The sequence below is a fragment of the Rhea americana genome, unplaced genomic scaffold, assembly GCF_003343005.1.
Source record: "Rhea americana isolate MKP2758 unplaced genomic scaffold, rheAme1 scaffold_71, whole genome shotgun sequence".
In the NCBI taxonomy this organism is placed as follows: Eukaryota; Metazoa; Chordata; class Aves; order Rheiformes; family Rheidae; genus Rhea; species Rhea americana.
Genome location: NW_028186879.1, coordinates 3,978,433 through 3,998,186, shown reverse-complemented (window position 1 = coordinate 3,998,186; position 19,754 = coordinate 3,978,433).

Sequence of the window (19,754 nt, the reverse complement as noted above, 5' to 3'; positions counted from 1 at the left end):
CCCGCCCACCCCAGCAGCCCCCTCCCGCCATCTTCTCCCCGCTGCCTTGCCCCAACCGCCTCAGCGGCGCGAGGSGCCTCGGGGGTGGGAATGGCGCGGGGCAGCTCTCTGCGGCCGTTAACGAAGGCTGCGTGAAGGAGCGGGCTGAGGCGGGCGGCCCGGTKCTGGGGCACCGCGGCTGGCAGGACCCGCCGGCTGGCAGGACCCCCAAGGCTCGTTTTAGCAGAGAGCTTTAGAATAGGAATTAACACTGCTGTTATTCCTCACACATTCCTGCCACTTTTGTTGTTGTTGTTAGTTTAGTTCTAAATCAGCCTGTTTGGGGCTTTTTCCTGGATTTTTTTTTTTGGGGGGGAGTAGTTTATTCCTGCTTAGCTATTTATTTTTGTCACCATGAGAACACAAGGGTAATGCAAGCTGCCAGAGCAATTACAGTGGGATGACCAGGGAACTTGTTTCTCGATCAAAAATTCAGACCCAAGCTTTAAAGCAGGTTTTTGATGCAAAGCTTGCGTGTGACCTCGTTACAGATGGAGCAGCCTGGATTTAAGCCTGTTCTTTCATGAAAAGCAGGAGTATTTTGATGTTAGAGCTCTCTTTGGTCCCTAATAAAGGCTGATTATCAACCAGGGATCGCTCCCCCCCTTCATAATGTAGCAATGTTTTCATCTGGGCAGGAGGTTTCTTTTGCCCCCTCAGTGGCACAGACATGGACACTAGCAACAAATAGAATATAAATACAAATTAAGAGCAATAAGAAAGTAAATACATATATGTATCTTCAGATCATTAACATGGAAGAAGCCTGCAGTCCTGAAATGAAACTTTAAAATTCTGGAAATTCTGTTACAAAGCTGTGAGTAGGAGCTCTGTGTCTGATCTCCCTCTATCAGAGAAAGTTTTTGATAGTGTGAGGGAAAATGTCAGTTCTGCAAAGGCTTAAGACACATGGTCATCTTTAATCATGTGATTTGTCTTGAGCAGGACTGAGAGCACGCATAAAGAAAGTCTGCGCATAACTCTTTCTAGGATGGGAGCTATATTTACAGCCTCTTCAAAGCCCAGGGGACTATTTTTGTGAGTAATGTTAYTCATCTACAGTCCTATGTAAGAGTATTCCTTTAAGCTTATTTATCATCTTTCCCCCCYCCTTTAATTTCCATCCTGCAGACTGTCAATAGTGCTTATAAATGATGCTAGTCTGGGAGGAGAGGGGGATTAACGGTAAATGACTGCAAATAAACTGCTKTATTTCATGAGAAAAATGTAGCTTGGTGCACAGGAATTGTTCAGTGTCTCATCTGAGGTCAGCCACTTACTGTATATAAATTACTGTCAGAATTTCAATAGTGTCATTGACTGGAATATGTTGCAGGGGGAGGAGGAAGGAAACCTCCAACTCTAGGGAGCTAAAGAAACCTGTTAGGTTTAGAGCAGATTCCAGTGTTGACAGACTATTGTAGGGCRAAGTGGTTCATTTTGCAGTGTTCAAATACCTGCAAAACTGAAGTAAATTTTAAATGATACAACACATGCAGCATGGCTTCATTTTCTGAATTACTGCTCTACTTAACTGATGAAGCATAGCAGTGTGATTGCCCAAACCAGGGATTGCTCAATGGCTTGAGACCTTTTCCCAATAAAGTTCAGGCCAGCTTAAAGGAACAGCGTCAAKATAAAAAATGCTTATTGTGTCCTTTCTTAAGATGTGGCTGTCATCTGCATTATTAAATCTAGGTAAATGAGATCTTTTGTTTTTCTCCTGCAAACCTGTTTGCTTTCCTTTTTCATACCAGTCCATCTGGAAATGAAACATAACTGGACTGTTTTCCCCTTCTGGATCCAGCCAGATGCACTTTCCACTTCCCATGCGTTTGCACAGAGCTACTTGGTCTGGATCCAGGCAGCAGAACTGCAGGTACAAGAGAGAAGGCTTGTATCTGCTCTCCAGAAAAAGTACCMATATTGGGCTGGTCCACCACAGACTAGCAGCCTCCTCAGGCTGTTTCCACTTTTAGCTTTGAGAAAACCAAACTGTTAGAAATCATCTTCCTCAAAAATACTAGAGGAATGGAATTCAGCTGGGTTGTAGCTTGATGCAACTTCTCCATTAAGATGTGACTTGATCTCTGTAAGTATATGAAGATTACTRTGTATCGTTCAAGTCTTTCCTCTCGACTATCTTCTACACAGTACGATATTGCCGTAAGGAAAGATGTTGCATAAAAAGAACAATGCCATTTGTCTGTATGAGCAAATCCATTTGCAGACTAGACCACRAGATAATGATCTGCCATGAGTAAGCGGCGGTGTTTTATCCATGGCTTTGCTTAAGTGAGTGACTCTGCTGGATCTATGATGATTATAGCATTCACCTCTTGACTTGCCAGAGCAGCTGTCTGCCCTGCTGCGTGGGTACAGTGGGAGGGACCAAGGCTCCAGGGTTTTATGTTCCTTCTCTTTCCACCCACCTGAGATAGCAAGGGAAGCAGGAGCTCTGTGCAACTCACTTTCATCCCCTCACATCTAATGCAGTGAGTAGCTTTGTCCCCTCCCCATATTCTTGTATCACCATTAGCTGGGCCACAGCGTGACTCTTTCTAAACTATTATATTTGGAACCAATTACCAAATCATGCTGCTAAAAATATTCCTAGCAACCAAATAATTGTGATGTGGGTGGATGAACTTTTTCTTTACACACTACTAGGAGCCAATAAACTACTTTGAACTCATTCAGAAAACATGAAAAAGAAAGATAAAGCAAGAATATCACCTGTAAACTCTAATTCTCTGCCTGTCTTTTTCAAAGAGAAAAGACACACAGACATAAAAGAATTTTGAACATGTRAACATAGTTGTATATGAACACACAAACACAGGCATACACACACAAACATCGTTTTGCAGACTGAACATCCTTCACTACAAGAACATGTCTAGAATAAACCACTGTGATAAAAATAGATGATGTCCAAGGAAAGAAGACATAGGTAAACAATGCAACATATTTGTTTTAAACAAACCTATTTTGCTTGCTGATTCTGGAGAGCTATTCTTCCCAAATCTCCAATACAAAACCAATTAAAAACAGTTGTTCTGATTCTCATTATTCCAATGGAATAGAGGAAACCTAACCCAGGTGTGCAAATGTAACATGTGTTTAACAGTGATGTAAACTGACATTCATGGCAGTCAAAGTCAGGCTCAATGGTTCAGTAATTGGATGAACGAAAACATAAATAATAACTGAATTCTAACTGTGATTTAGGTATACCTTTTGTATCAGGACTATTTCTATGAGATCCATCATGATATTCTGTTTTGATGATAAAGGCGTAGAAAATGTAAGAGCTGRTACTTTAGAAATACCTTTGATTTCAGCACAAAGTTGATGCAATAGGACAAATCTGACTTTGAAATTTACTCCACTTTGCAGATAAAACACAAACCCAGACTCACTGTACTGGGAAAGACATTTTGGAGGCTCAGACTGCGCTTACAGTCCTCACTCAGGATGTCAAAAATGTTGGGTTTCCCAAGGACCCAAGTTCGTATGTACTCTGCCCCCAGCCGCACACTTCTTGTCAATCATTAACTTCAGCAAGAGCCCAAGCAGTGCCCGAGAGGCTGGAGGAACATTGTGATTTTGTATGGTATTTCACCAACGTGAGCCAGTTGCACTGTTTGTGAAGGAACTGGCCAAGTTTTCAAGGCCCTACCATTGACTTGCTGTCACTTCTTTGTTCAGTTACAGTGCCAAGTGCTTTGGGCACCACATCGAATTAATTCCAAAATTTTAGGAACTCTTTTTAGGCATTTTCAGGGGCAGCAACCCCTCTGATCCTGGAGAAGATGAGAAGGAGGAAATGGAGGACACATGAAGTCCTGGCAACTGATGGGGGCATGCAGCAATCACCAATCTGGTCTGTAATTATTTGTTCATCAAAGGCCGGGCACAGCAGCTGTCACCAGCTTCCAGCAAAACAGTATCCCCATCACAGCTTTATCCTTTCTGCCACAGACTCCCAGAAAGATTCATCTTCCAGACAGAAAGAAAAGGTGCGGGAGGAACGGGAGCACAATCAAACCTTYGGCTTGGGGCAGAAAATGAGGGACTTTGGAACGGGAGAGGACAAAGCTAGCTACATAAAGTGCCTACATGGAGAAGCAAAGAGCTGAGGAAAATGAGGGAGCTGTGAAGAACCGTCTTCCTGAGGGAACAAACGAGGCACTTTTCTTCTCTGATATTCTGGAGAAGAAAGTATGAAGGAATGCACAGAGTCCCTAATACAGAGGTGGGAGCTTGGGATTCAGATGCTCCTGGGGTAGTAGGGATGGGGAAGGAGCACCAGAGAGCTTGTGGAGAAGAACGAGCCATGCGCATAGCCTGTGAAGGCTACGTACTTCCCCCTCTYCCCACAACCCCGACACGCATACGTACAAACACGAGTGAAAGGATTTCAGATCATTTTGCAGCCGTATAGAGACACAGCGTTACGGAGCCATCCAAGGCTTCAGATGGACAATACTTCGCCAAAGCGTTTCACATCGATGGCTGGGGGAGGGAGCGGTAGCCAGGCCCTTTGAGCCGAAGGTAACATAGCTCAGCTTTCCTCCACTGAATGTCACACTCTGGSACTGACAGCAAACCACTTAACTTCGGCACCTCAGTTTCCCTGTCTGTAAGGAAAGGGGAATGATTCCCATGTTTGGGAGGACTAGGAAATTGGTGRATGGTGAGCTTTCTCTATGAGCTATCATTATTTCAAATCGATGCCTTAAAACCTAGCGTCATAGTTTAGTGGCATAGCTTAGCATTAATTTAAAAGAAAGCTGTGCTCATTTCTCTGACAATTTACTGTCCTGTTTAGAAGGCCTGGTATTAAAGTCCTGTGTAGCTCTACCCACTAGAAGAAAAATATTACTTTTTAAATATCTAGCAAAATTTGCATTTTCACTCACTTATCAATCTAAAAACTGTTGGTTACTAAGGAATTTATTTTACTGTCTTTGTAATAAACTACACATACTCTCAAGTGAGTTTATCAAGAAAAGGACATTTTCAGTGTTTCAATTATCARCTTGAATCCAGTGTTGTGCTGTATTCTGTTATTAGCAATTGAGTGTAGGGGAAGAAATCTCCTGTTTCCTGTGATATAGTAGTTTTATAGGAAGTCTGAAATCTGTGAAGCAGGGAAGGTAGTGTCTCATTGAACTGGGCTACCTCGGCTTTTCAAAGTACAAGTTGGAAAGCGAGATTCTTAAACAGTTACACTGGCTCTGGGGCAACTTCATGGGGTATCCTCTGACAATTGCTTAAACTAGCTTTGGTTTTCAGTTTTGCTTTGCAGGACATAGTGTGGCTGGCTTACTATATGTAAACTCCCATTACAATGTCAAGATACTATGCCACTGCTAAGCGTTGCAATTTTATCTCAGGCCATTTTATCTCATACAATAGTGATATAAGTTAGCATATTTGGAGGTAATACAGAAATAATTTACTGTATCAGTATAAAATGACACGTGCTTTATCCATTGAATAGCTCATTACTATTATGTGTAGGGGAATTCTGAGATTTTTGCGATAAGGCTTTGGGAGAAGAGACAAAGATGACTCATGTGACAGAGACTGTAATCTACTCAAAGGAAGCCTAAAATAGTTGTGAAGAAAACTTTCCTAAAAATGGATACTTTCAGTTATTTACCTGCTTGAATGTCACGTCCCCCCAAAAGTACCTATTAGACATCTCACCCCAGAGAGACCTAACAGAAGTCTGCCARTAGGGAGATTGCTGGCAAAATGTTGTACAGACGCAGCAGGCACAGTAAGCGAGGATGCACACAACACACAGCCTCAGGGTTACTTAGAAACCCACATCCATTTGGTTGCAGACTAGACTGAGTCACAGGCATTTTAACACAATTATTCCTAACCCTGCTCAGAGTGAAGAGCTAGATCGTTTCAGAAAGATTTTTGACAGAGAGGACTCTCAGTCCAGGATCCCTAGAAAATAAAACTAGATAGGCTACMACTACCTCAGCTTAGAAACATATAAATGATTCTCTCTTAACAAAAGGGTAGAATTGAGTCAGAAGTTAGCACTTTTAATAGGCTGCCTTATCAAAAGTAATACAAGGAAAAAGGCTTCAGAAAAGGACATTCTACAAGAAAGTGTCAGATTAGATATCATTTGGACACATTTTGTGTTCCTAACATACTATGCATTTTAGATTAAATGTGGGACTCAAAGGAAACCATTCCCATTCTAAGATGTTATTGGATCTCCCAGAGTCTGTAAAAGCAAGGAACTGTAGTTGGAAGATTATCAAAAAATTAAGACCATGGTAATGACCTTTGGAGCAGATCTTTCAACAAGATTTGGATCTTTCCCTGTAAGCCTTGTTATTTTAACTAAATCAGCTCAAAAGAGGAAGWAAAACCCAGCAGAGAATTTCAACTAATTAAATTCTGAAAGAAAACTGGACATGGAACAAAGTAAAGGAATAGATGGGATAGAAAAATAGGCACTGACATGTGTTCAAAAGTACTATTAATGTGTGTTCATAGACAATAAAAATAGTAGTACAGATGGACAAGGAAGTACAATCAGGGATAAGAAAAAGACACATATGCAGTGCATAGGAAGAGAACTAGACAGACCACAGACTGACATCAGAAATGCACAGTGAAAAAAGGATGAGCCAATATAAAGCAGAAAATGAAAACTATAAGAGAGATTGAACTACATATATTCATATATTCTGTATATAATGAATAAGACAACAATAGGAACAGGGACAGAAGCCATAAATGTGCTTTTAAAAAAATCCATTTGTACTTTGGTTTTTAAATGTCTCCTTTTGTATCAAAGAAGGTGGAGATAGGTTGTTGAAGTAACCGAAATTAAAACTGTTTCGAAAGAAGGAGTTCAGGCTAGTGCAAGGCAGCCCCACATGTAGAACAGCCACTAAATGAGAACGCTCCAGACAAATGTGGATCAGGTATCAGTTAATCTTGTATTTGACGGTACACTTGTAGGCTCCAATTGCTCTTGAAAAACTTAGAGTAAGAGACMACCTCTTCAAATCAGAGATTACATCTCCACAGATAAGACGGATAGAAGGTGAAAGGAGAAACACAGCTAGGTTACATGACTATGCACAAGAAACCCAGCAATTCAACGGCAAAGCCAGGACCAGAAATCTCATCATCTCCTGAACTGTGATCCAGCGATCCATACTGACCGGGGGGGGAGGGAGGAATCTGCAGAACGTGATGAGTCAGCAGGAATGCTCAGTCTCCTTGGTTCTAGGCTGTTGCCCGGACACAGACTTCTCATGGAAACCTGCAAGACTTAGTCCTTTTCTGAGATAATTTGCAGAAATTCAGATCCTCACTCCTTAGACTCTCTTCAATGCACAGTAGTTTTCCAGTTGTGCTGTAAGCCTAATCCCTTGTCTCATTTCCCTTGCTTTTTACAACTGGCTTTTTGGGTGATTGTGCCAACTGAGTTGGCCTGATGCTGGCGTAGCAGCCTTACCCGTCACGTCTGCAAGACACCGTTGGCGAGCAGGGACATGCAGCAGGGCAGCGCTGCAGCCGCTGGCCCACGGTGCGCGGTGGGGTTGCAGCACTGCCCAGTTCAAGGTCCRCCTGTGGACATAACAAGATCTCCGAGCTCCTGCTGGCCTGACCCGCAGCCACCACCTTTCTGCAGCTGAGCAGGAGCGTGGTGCAGTCGTGAGGGGCAGCCTCCGTGGTTCAAGTTGCCTGCAGGAGGTAAGAGGGATAACATGCAATTCAGGGCATCTCAAGGCAGAACAAGAAGCTCCAGTCAACAAACCTTACATATTTTGTACAGGGACAGAGAAAGATACTGAGTAGAGAAAAACTACAGTCACACCTCTGTGTACTCGGGAGCTGAGACCTTGTGTGCTTTGCATTTGTYTGCATACTTTTATCAGCAAAGAAGGACACTGGAAAACTGAAAAAGAAGTATTTGCTRTTGTCTACGAGATGAGTGACTTGAAGGAATAAAATAACTTGGCTTGACTCCTACAGATCAGTTAGTATAATCTCAACGAGGATGGAAGGAAAGGGTAACTATTGCCATGGCCTGGCCTTMCCAATAGAAACAGAAAATTGCTTGTCGGGACTTGTCATCCACATGCATCAAACCTCCATTTTAAAGCTAAAGGTTTTAAGGAAATCAGGTTCAGGTTTACAGCCCCTGAAAAGCTGCTGGGGAGGGGGGAGGGAAATTCTGAGCACCCCCTGCCTAAGAGAGTGAAAACCCCAAGCTGTCCATATTGCTGTACTAGGATATCATCACAGAACMATGTGAATATGAAAACAGTATCCAAACGGAAAGGCTTTTCACTCTAAAAATGCTTCACAACCCCATGTTYCCGTTTGATGACTATCATTATCACCGCTTGCCTCCTGGTCTTCYACACAGTCTTTCAACCTACCTCTATTTTGAACTTTCTTCCCACGCAGCCACTGTTTTTAGCTCACTTCAGGAATACTCACTTGCTTGTCTAAAGAGGTCCACTGCAGTTCTGGACATTCAATTTTTGGCTATTATCCTTCAGTCTCTGCTGTACGTTACCTTTGCATACTGTGTCTATGGTCATAGAAGCTAATTTCCATGATTAAAGAAAAAAGAKCTTTGAATATCAGGGGTGACTTATTCATCATCAGTCACTAAAACTGCAGGGTGGATAAGTGATTTGCAAATAATTAAATAAAATACAGAATTTGGTTATTAATGAGAATCACCAATTATCACACTCTGTAAYTTAAATGAGTAAGGCCTCCTATAAATCTTGAAATATCATAAACACGTAAATAGTAATATTATTGTAATGTGAATCAAAGTGAAGAGGGACACACAAATCACAGCAAATTGTTTTCAAGCAGCATCTTGTGACAGCATGAAAAACACCACAAGTTGCCTTGGCTTTTCTATCACCATGACTACAAATTTTCTCTATAACGTGGCCATTTCTTGCTTCAGGTACTGTAATTTACTTACAGTTACTCTCCCTGCTGCTTTGAACTCCCTCTAGCCTAGGGAAATCGGTCGGTCTAATTGCTCTTGCYTGTATTTTCCCCTTCTCAAATAACCACATATAGCTCTGAATGCCTTAACTTTCCCTGCAACGCCAAATGCTGGGTCTGCACGTAGCAACAGGGCAGGCTCAGGATATAGCCTGACCTTCTGTGCCCACCAGATCTGTGCAACTCTCCGCTGGGTACATAGCAATAGGGGCGTGCAAGTTTTAAAGCTGCTTTTTTAGGAAGCCTTGTGAAATGTTGTAAAATCCAAGCGAGGAATGCGTTTGTGTGCAGCGAGTACTTTATTGGCACTGGGAATTTCACGGTTACCGCTGTGCCCCGCGCGGAGTGCGTCGGCCGCGTCAGGGTGATGCCTCGTGCTGCCAGCGTGCCAAGGGGCACGCGTGGAGCCGGGCGCCTCGCTCCGCGCGCCTGCAGCCGTCGGAGTCACCCAAGGCCCCCATCAGTGTCGCCTCTGCCTTTCTTGTGGGGAAGTGGTTCTCTTTTCTGCCTCATGTCTGTCCAGTTTCACGTCCCTGTTCTTTTTATTTCTTTTCCTGAAATCCTTGTTGCTATTACATATTAATTCTGCCACAACTTGATTTCTTTTTCAATATAAAAATATCAGTTCTCTCTAAATCTGCTTTTAGTGCTTCCACTATCTTTTTTCTGTTTTGGGGTGAGGTTTTTTCCTTTTCTGATGGCTGCATTATTCTCATTCTTGACTCTCACTTTTCTTTCATTTTATTTCATATAACTAGCCTCTCATAAAAGGCCTAATCTGAAGCTTTTAGTTTGTCTCGGTATCTCCTTCTTCTTCTTGAAGTTCCCTTTGCTTTTCTATCACCATGACTACAATTCTGCTCTACACTCTGGCCATTGCTTGCTTCAGGTGCTGTGATTTATTCGGAGATACTCTCCAGGCTCTTCTCTACTCCCTATAGCCTAACCAAAAGGTTGTTAATCTTCATTCTTCTCCCTCACACTTTAAGGATACCATCTTGTTTCTTAATCTTTTCCTTGGCTCCCTGCCTCCTCACTCACAAGGAGCTCTGGCCTCTTCAGTGGTTTTCTCTCATTTTTCCCATTCCCCCGTCCTGCTTCCTGTGTGCCTCCCAGCGCTCCCTCGCCACAATACCTCTTGTCTCCTCCCAGCCTCTTTTCTGCCGCCTGCCTTTATTTTGGTGGCTGCACGTGAATACAGTGAAGTAGTATCAATTTTACAGGTGGGAAGAACTCACGCAGAGATCAACGGAGTGACTCCTAAAGCTCCTCTCTAAGGTCCACGGCAGACGAGATAAGAGACGCAGCATTTCCCAGTGCCAGCAAGTCATTCAGCGCCGGGTTCGTTCAGCCCCAGAAGCCTCCCTCCGCATGCCCRGCCCTCAGGCCTGCTGCTCTGGCGACTCTTGGTCTCTGCAGCATCCAGTTTTTCCCTTGGGACAACTGCCTCATGCTTTTTCTTGACCATTTTGACTCTGAATTCTTTGGGAATGAGGTTAATGCTTTTGTATTCACAAAGCACCTAGTTCACCTTTATAGTGCCATATAAATGCTTATCCCATCGTAATTATAGTAGCCAGTGGCTTAGACATGCTGTACTGTACTCCGGGAGGAAGCAGACAGATTTCTGTGCGTCACGGAGGGAAGCGACAGACTGTGTTTGCTCGTTAATTAAGACATTTCAATGACTTGAGCTTGAGCAATGTGAAAACTGCTTTGGATAGCCTAAATGTGCCTCAATTAAGATTTCAGATAAGATCTCCTGCAAGAACTGAAAAGATGGTAATGGTCTGGGCAAACTGCCGACTCAGACATATGGGAGTAGAATGGGTGACCCTGTCTGTCCCCTCACTTTCGGAAGCCTTAAGGGACAAATATTCCCAGAAAACTCTTTGTCTCTTAAAGGATGAAAAATCTCCATTGCTTTTCTGAATTTATTGTTGTGACAGCTTCAAAGGCCCCTGGACCTCCTTCCACTAAATTAACACATCATTGACCAGGATAATGGTGACTTCTGTCCTGAACTAAGAGAGCTCCCAGGGGACCACAGCATGTTAAGCCCATGCACCACCTACCCTGCTCTTCGACTCCCAGCTTTTCATCACTAAGCACCTGCACAAAGTATAGTTCAGCCTTGGCCCATAAGGTTATACCTAATTATATCCAAAACCTGAGTCAGTGAGTGAATATCAAGTACGTTTATGAAGGTTGTACTTCTATTTAAATGTTTACTATGAAAGCAGAAGTTAACCAGAATGATCTACACTGACATCAGGCCTCTGGTCATTGCCTGTCCACCCTGCCCAAGTTTGTATTACCTACGTATGTAACACGCAGGTGTTCCCTGTACACGTTCCYCGGGTTATGTTCCCTATAAGCAGCYGAGGGCCRTGGTCCATGGGATGCAAAGCTCTTTGTCTGAAATCAGAGCAGGGCGGGGGAGGAACCCGCTTCAGCTGGGAATGGAAGTTCAGCTGGAGAATTGTTCTCCTCCTAACCTAAYGCTCCTATTCACATTTTTGATGACTAACACTTGGGAACCCAGAGCACAAGGGGCTGAATTTATTCATAGTCCAAACATTATGAAAGCGCCCTCTGAGGCAGCTTCCTCTCCCGCTGCCACACCATTGAAGGCAGCCGTGACCTTTGGGGACCACCCTCTCCAGGAATGGTGGGGACCACCCTCTCCAGGAACGGTGGCTTATTCAGCCTGCATCCTGTCTGCAAGCCACCCGCCCTCCTGAGCAGCCGCTCGCCCTCGGCCGGTTGTGTCGGAGCGTTCCTGCTGCAGATCGGTGCTCCTGAAGCCGCTGGCTGCGTGCCTCRGAGCCGCTCTTCCTGCGGCTGGGTCAGGACCGAGCTCCTGCTGGGCGCAGCAGCTGAAGCAAATTTGGGCCCACAAAACCAAAGGCAGAGGTGACAGGAACCTGGCCAGCATCAGGAGGAAAACCCACCCTCTGGCATAGCGGTGCGTCGCGTAACCCCAGCTGAACACATGCAGGAAGCAGTGATCTGGCTCCTGCTACTCCTTATTCAAGATAAGGCCTTTGAAGTCCATGTATGCCGCAAGCAGGGCCAGCTTGGCATTTTTGCCAAGTCGGTGAAATGTTTTGACAGCAACTGCTTTCCTTTTCCCCAAAACAACAACCGATTCTTGTTCTGCCTATTTTAATCCCCAAACAAACCATTCCATCGCATTTCTGCCTTGCCCTGCGTTACTATGAGGGACCGCCATCACCACCACAGTTTCTCTTCTGCGTGAACGTGGAGACCGAGGGCATGCAAGGCTCCCTTTCCATAGTGCCCAGCCCTGYTAGGCTGAGAGCAGCATCTGTCCAAGGCTTGTGCTGGTCCCAGCAGAGAGGCTGGTGAAAGAGAGCGGGTTGCAGAGTGGAGAACAGACTGTGCTGCCGTTTCTCATGCCAGGGGAGTTGAACCAGTCTTTCCTGACAGAGAACAGCAGGAATGTAAGGCTGGGAAGCATCTAGTTTAGTCTGTCCCGCTTCACTATCTTTTTTTTTTTCATCTTAAAAACTCTAGTGCTAAAGATTACGTGTGTTCCTCTGTGGCAGCTTGGACCAGCATTTTGTGTAGTGTTTGAGGTTCTGGCTTGAGGCCTGTGTCCAGATTTTCTAGGTATTTTCTTTTTCTTCCTAGAAATGTAGCCTGCCCAGATTTTTAAGGATTGTGCTGTACCTTGGATAGGAAGGCTCCACATTTGGAAAAACTAGACCTATCCCCAGGACACGTGCTGACCTATTGTACAATATATGTGCAGGAAACCTGATGAGAAAGCACTGCTCTTGCTCCAGGGATGTGACACACTTGCTTGGATGAATACACAGTACACTCAAAGCATCCCCAAGGCATGGGATTTACCATGCATAAGCAGCAGATCTGATTGCAGAAGCAGAGAGGACGTGCTGGATGTTCTGCACGGGCACTGCAGAGCACGATGGAGGCAGCGACATACTGAAACTGTGGTGCTTCATACATGTAGCGGCAGCTGTGGGATACCTGAGATATCGGACACGGACATTACTGCAGCGTCTTTCAGACTAGTCCCAGCCATCCTCTGTGGCCTGGCCCAGCCTCCTGGGCCTCCACCTTCTCTTTCTTCCCCAGCGATCTTTCTTTCCCCCATCCAACTCACCAAAGTGAACGTATATTTTGGAGGGACACGCTGGGTAAAACACAGCAGCCCTGCACTGCCGCAGGAAGCTGATCATGCTGAACGTCCGGATATGGTGCTGCGCTACACCCTGCTGCAACCGCGCTCCTGCACCGTGAGCACGGGGTGCCGGGGACCGGCCTAAAGAGCCGGGGCAAGTCCAAAGGCACCAAGTGAGCTGCACCTCTAATTTGGGGGAGCTGTAGCTGCCCTGCTTCTCCCACCGCTCCTCAGTCCCGTCTTCGTCCCCAGCACAGCTGTTTGCGGGACCACGTGGTGACACGGCCCGTGCCCTACACGAAGGGGAATTCCACAGCAAATAACATTGCATTGGGATCTGTTTGGGTTCTTTTCGCGCCAGCCAGCAAGCRACTGTGCCGCTCCGGCCGGAGGCGCCAGCTGACTGCCTGCGAGCAGGAGCGAGCGGCCGGGGCACGGGTGTCTCTGAGCGGTGCCGACGGCGGCGAGGGCGGCACGGCGGCAGCAGGGATGTTCAGGCCAGCGTCGGCCGTGCTCGCCCAGCCCAGCCGACCCCTCCGCTGCCGCTTGCATACGGCGCGCAGTGACGGGGCTGCCTCTCGGCTGAACCGGCCCAGGGAACCGATCAGGCTGGAAAACAACCCGCTAGAATAAAAATAGCAAAAGAGAGCCCTCGCGGTGCCAGCGCGCCGTCAGCGCAGATCCCGGCGCTGCCCCGTGAAGTGGGCAGGAGGGGAGCAGCCCGCGGCCGGCGCGGGTTGAGCCCGCGCCRCCGCCAGAAATGACCTGTGTAACCCGCAGCCTTGCCATGTGAAACCGCAGCCTGAGAGCGGGCGGTTGCTGCATGCCTAAATTAACCATATTCTCAAATTTTGTTTCTTTTGGCTGTCTCGGCACAGCCTTCTGTTCCAAAGGGCCGGGTGGTAATTTTTCTTGAAAATTCACATTGCTTTGTTAGCAAACAAACTAATTTTTGACACAACGTCCCCCATTTATGCCAAATCAGAAGGCTTTTCTTTCTTTTCTCTGGCTCTTTTCCACCTTGTTTTTTTCCTTCCAGTATTCTTCTCTTAATTTAGTCTGGACCCTCCTTTAACAGCAAGTTAGTGGCTTGCTTTGGGCAAAACAATTTGCACACTAGATTTATTGTCTTCTTGCTTGGATGTCCATCTCGTAATGTCTTCCGCATACAAGCCCATCCAAGTTTCTTTCTCTCTTTTCTTCTTCTTTACTTTGAGCTTCGTGTTTTGAAGGAAGTTGATCAAACTGAGCATTCTTGTGAATTTGAGCTTGGTTGCCAAGAATGTAAGTGATTCATCCCCCTGTAAGGAAAAGTGCTGGCAATAAAACATTCCCCATTCCCCTTTTTTACATGCAAAATACAGCTACTGCTCAAAACAAGCAAACCTTTCTACTCAGAACAAAGTGCTATGCCATTAATTGCATGACAACTAGAATTCTTAAAATACTTTTAAGGTCTATTCTTAGAAGAAGGAAATATTATCACCAGAGGCCTTGGCATTGATGAGCTGTGAATCACACAATGAAATGGTACCTCACATCTCACATCCGTGATATTGTTACCTTGTCCTCAGCGGGACCCAATTCCAGCAGTTTTTCCTTTAAACTTTGTGTCACGGCTATTTTAAGAACCCTTCAGGAAAATGCAAAGCAATTTCAGGGAGGGAAACGTTATTGACTTTAACAAGGACAGCACTGGAGCTGTTTTCCCATGCCTGTTCGTCCCCTGCGACGGCGTTGGTGCGGCAGGACGGGAGTTGGCCTCGGCACCGCTGGGCGCGCTCCGGGGGACCTTGCACGGCTCCGGTCTCGACACCTGGAAACCCCCTCTGCACTGTGCCTGCCTAATCCGTGTCCTGCTGCTGCACTCCAGCAAGGGAAAAGTTTCTTAAACGTCTGCCAAGCGGAACCATTTGCATTCTGCACACTCCTCCCTAAGAAACCACAGACTGCTGATTGTTTGACGATATAGATAGTTGTGGCTTAAATATGCACTTTTATGGCCATGAAAACAAGATTTCGAGGAGCCTTCAGTTAAAAGCTACAGCATCAGTAAAAGACCAAACAGCATTGCTGTTTGTTGTAGCTTTATCCTTGTCCCTGGCTGAGCCAGGGAACAGCCTGCATAAAAATATAATTTCCCACATTTCAGCAGTATCCCCACAACCTTGCTTGCACTCACAGTTAGTGACTCAGAGACAGGATAAACACTTTTCAGACCTACAAGAAACAGCCACCTTTGAATACCTCTTGCCATCTATTATCTCTGCCAGCTAGCTTCTGGTAAAAGCAGCTGTAAGCTGAAGAATCAGGGATTCTGGTGACATGGGACGGGGGATCACAGTCCCCGCAAGAACCAAGGACTCACTTAAGCAGCAGAAAGAAAAGGTAAAAATCTGCTTTTCCACTGTCGGTCCCCAATGTTTGCACAGACCCCACTGAAAATTAACAACTTAAGAAAAAGTGCGCAGTGTGGGATGGAATGGGAGTGCTCGCTCACGTGTACCCCCCCTGGGATGGTGCTTGCAGAGCGCAGTGGGTTGCTCAGAACAGGCAGAGCAGAAGGAGCACATCGGCGGCCGCGTCGCGTATGACGCGTGCACGGATTCTGGCCTATAAAATCGAGGTAATGCTGAGTGCAGGATGGAGCGAGAACTTCTCCTTGGCTGACCAATGACTTCATTTGCCATGTGAACACAAAATCATGAAAAATGTGTAATGGCTTTGCATCCCAGATAATTTGCTTCCACTGTCCATAGTTCAAAGGGAAACTGCAAGTTGTGTTAATACAAATATGCAGATCTTCCAAAACTTCATTTGCAGCCCAAGAGGGAGGAACATTTGTGAATTTCTTAGTCAGTCTGGCAAGTCTTTGTTGTTTCTAACAGAAACTGATTAATAACTTCTATACCTTACACTTATAATTTCAGCTTTGGTCTTGGCTAAAATCCTTTTTGAATCTCTTTTATGCTGAAGCATGCTTGATCAGTAGTTCCATATCATTTTGGGTGAAGCCAGACCCAAGCGTGAAATAAGTAATCAGCAGCAGAACTGCTGTACTTTAATGGCATTTTAACATCTGGCCAATACCACTGGAATGGAAGAATTTAACCATAGTTGTGCCCTCTGTTCTAAATATATCATTTTTTTTACATTGTGCTAAGCTAATCAATCTTCTAATAATCTGTGAATCTATTTGTAACAGATTTTTTGCAATTCTTGTATTTGAGAGTTTCACCTCCTTTCACATAGGATATCTCCTTTTCTATTATTTGTTTTATTGAAAATTCTGATAGCTGTTTTTTTGAAAATAGGATTAAATGATAATGGTGTTTTTAAAATACGAACAATGAAATTGATATATCAGCTGGAAATTACTATACCTTTCCATTCCTTAAGATCGAATAAGACACTAGAGCAAATTTTATCTTTCTTCATCTTGTAACAAATCTAGTTTAAAAGGTGGAGAAGAGCCATTTCTCTTGCTCTTCTATGCCCCAAAGCTTTATATAAATGGATTTGAATTATTCTTAATTTTGTAACAGCTGTAACAATACATAAAGCTGACTGCAAAGTAATGTCAAGTTAAGCTTTTTTCCAATACAGTTCTTTTTTTAAAGTTTTTTTCCTTACTCTTTCTTCATCTGCAGGATTCCTCCCTCCCCAAACAGTTCAATGAGGCAATGCATTTATTTGCTGGAGTGTTGCACTTTCAAACTTCTCATATGAAAACCAAAACAAGTAGCGCACACAGCAGACGAAAATGTCGCAGTCTGCTCTAAGAGTGCGCTGCACGTTACTGGAAGGCGCTAGCTCACGGCCACACGTCACCTGCTGGCTCTGGCAGTACGGCTGCAAGCAGATGCTTCCCTCCGGCAACTCAGGTGCCGGCAGAGCTTCTTGCGCCAACCCTTCCTTACCCACTTCCAGCCGATTGACAACGTTATGGACCCCATTTAAATGCGAAGTCTTTCCTAATCTGCTTCGTTTTGGCAAGTGCGCGGAGAGCTCACTGTGAGCACCGCTGCAAAGAGCTGGCGGGGGCTGTGCGGCAGCGGCATGACAAGGACCAGCGGGAAACGTGGAAGTGTGGAAGTGGTACCTTCTCCCTACCAGCACCCTGTCTGCCGTGCGGGTATCTGTCTGCGCCCGGACGCTTGTTCGTCTGTGACTGAACGTGCCTGAATTGCTCCGTAACAAGACATCGTAACTGCAACAAAACGTCCTTTGACTTCGCACGGGGAGAATTTCCCCAGCATCTTTTCCTATGTGCAAAATGTAATGTGAGATAACCAATAATAGTAGTTGCAGGTACATTAAATAGGTTATTCTTTCTTAGTCAAGGTATACACAGATTTTTCTATTAACTTTTCTTTCAAAGAAGTTGAAATCTGGGAAGCCTAACAGATTCCGTCTTACATTAAGGCTACAGGACATTCTAGTTTACTGGCACCATTCCTTCCACTACAGTTAAGATTATGTCAGTGTTTCCACTATGCACTCTGTCTCTGAGGAGTTTATGGCAACCAAGCTGTCAGAATTCATTTTGGGTTCAAACTTCACATATTGTAAATTGTGATAGACATTTCCTTTCTTAAAAAAAATCAAGTTAATTGATACCACAATACATATATATGATGTAGCATTCAGAAAAGAATTTTGTTTTATATTGAATCATTCAGAATATTGCTGGTAATTTACAGCAGCCAGAGCATTTCAGTCATGAATGACCAGTCAGGCAAAAAAAAAGTTACAGAATTGTGTTTCCTGCCCTGCATGTTTAGCCACAGAAGATACTTCTGAGATGTCAAGGGGGCTGTGGAGGACTGCAGAGGTTCACTTTATGCCTGACAAGACTTGCTATGTGGAACTACTTTGGACAGAAGTTTTGCTCAATCTTTTATTACGATGTTTTAGAAGCCGGATACATCTAATGGCATACATGACACCAACCTTTGTCATGTAGGATATGGCATTGCTCTCATAAACTTTCTTTATGGCTCTGTGAACCCCAGAACAATGCCAAATAAAGCTGAATATCACTATTGTTGTGGGCATAGTTTGACAAGAGAGGATTTATTTATCAACAGTTTAGTTGTAACAAAAGAATCAGTGTGAAATGCCATAAACACAGGGAGACGCTTTGTGTTAAGATCATCCTAGCACAGAAGAGAAAAAGAAGGAAACGTCTGGTCTGGGTGTGTGGGATTCATCATCATTCTTCTACTATTTTCAATAGAAATTGTGCGTGCCACATACTGGTAACGTACAGAGAAGTATGGGAAGCTGAAGAGCAGCTTATCCGTAGAGCTGCACAGAAAATGTATGTGCTAAGACATACATCTCTTGGAATTTCTGTTCAAAAATATTTATGAGTAACAGTTTGATTCTTTTAATATCATTCTTCCATGGAAAGAGAACAGAACAGATATTTAGCGGGAAGATGCTGGCATAACCATCAACCCAAAATGTTAACTCTCACTCACTGAAACGTTTCCCCCGAAGGGTAAGCCGGACTGTGACTGTGCAAAGTGGACAGTCACCTCCTTCTCAGACGTTTCTGTGCCTTGTTCAAGGATGGGCTAACACYAACCCAGGGAACAGCCAGGGAAGGGAGGTGCCTGCACAGGATACACGGAAGGCAGCGTTAAGGACCCCTCTGCCAGGGGACAGCGTTGAGAGGGCGGTGCGCTGGCATTGCCACAGCAGTGCCTCGAGGCTCATGCTGCTGCCCTACGAGCAGCCCTTGACAGACTTAGTGCAACGGGGGCAGCAAGACCACCAGGTCACGCCAGGAAAAGCACCAGCGATGCAAGAACTTCTGCACCAGGGTTTCCACGGCTGCTATCATAGTGAGGCTGCTCTGGCAAAAGAAAAACAGGAAATGTAGCTATGAAGGAGCAGAGAAAGGGGCCTATGCTGCCAGCCTAACTACTGCTAATGAATTATAGTCTGACAAACTTCTGATGTTTGTTGTCCTCTCTATAAAACATGTCTCATAGGCCATTTAAAAAATGTCCATTTACCATAACAGCCTATTTATTCCCTACCTGCAATGCACGGACATTTCTGTATTGAGGTAATTTAATACGAACAGCAGGGGAGGGGAACCAAGAATCTCTAGTAGAATATTGCCCAAGTTATAAAATCAGTTTATTATTCTATTGTGTGTCAAAAATTTCTGGAACATTGTAGCAGATGTATTTTATAGTGAAATGACAACACATTTTAATGAAATCCAGGTTTAGATTCTGGCAACATTTCTTCCTTAATTTTATATTTTGTAACTCTGAATCTACCACCCTACTAGGGAAAATCAATAGAATATTTAGTGCATCTGACCATTACATCTTTATATATATATATATATATATATATATATATATATATATTTACATAGAGAACAATTGTACATGACATAGAAAGTCTTTTTCTTTACTTGAGAATGAAGTCTGTCTTCCTCTGTTGAAAATTACAAGTTAAAGTATATTCTGCTCCCTTTCAGGTGAAATTC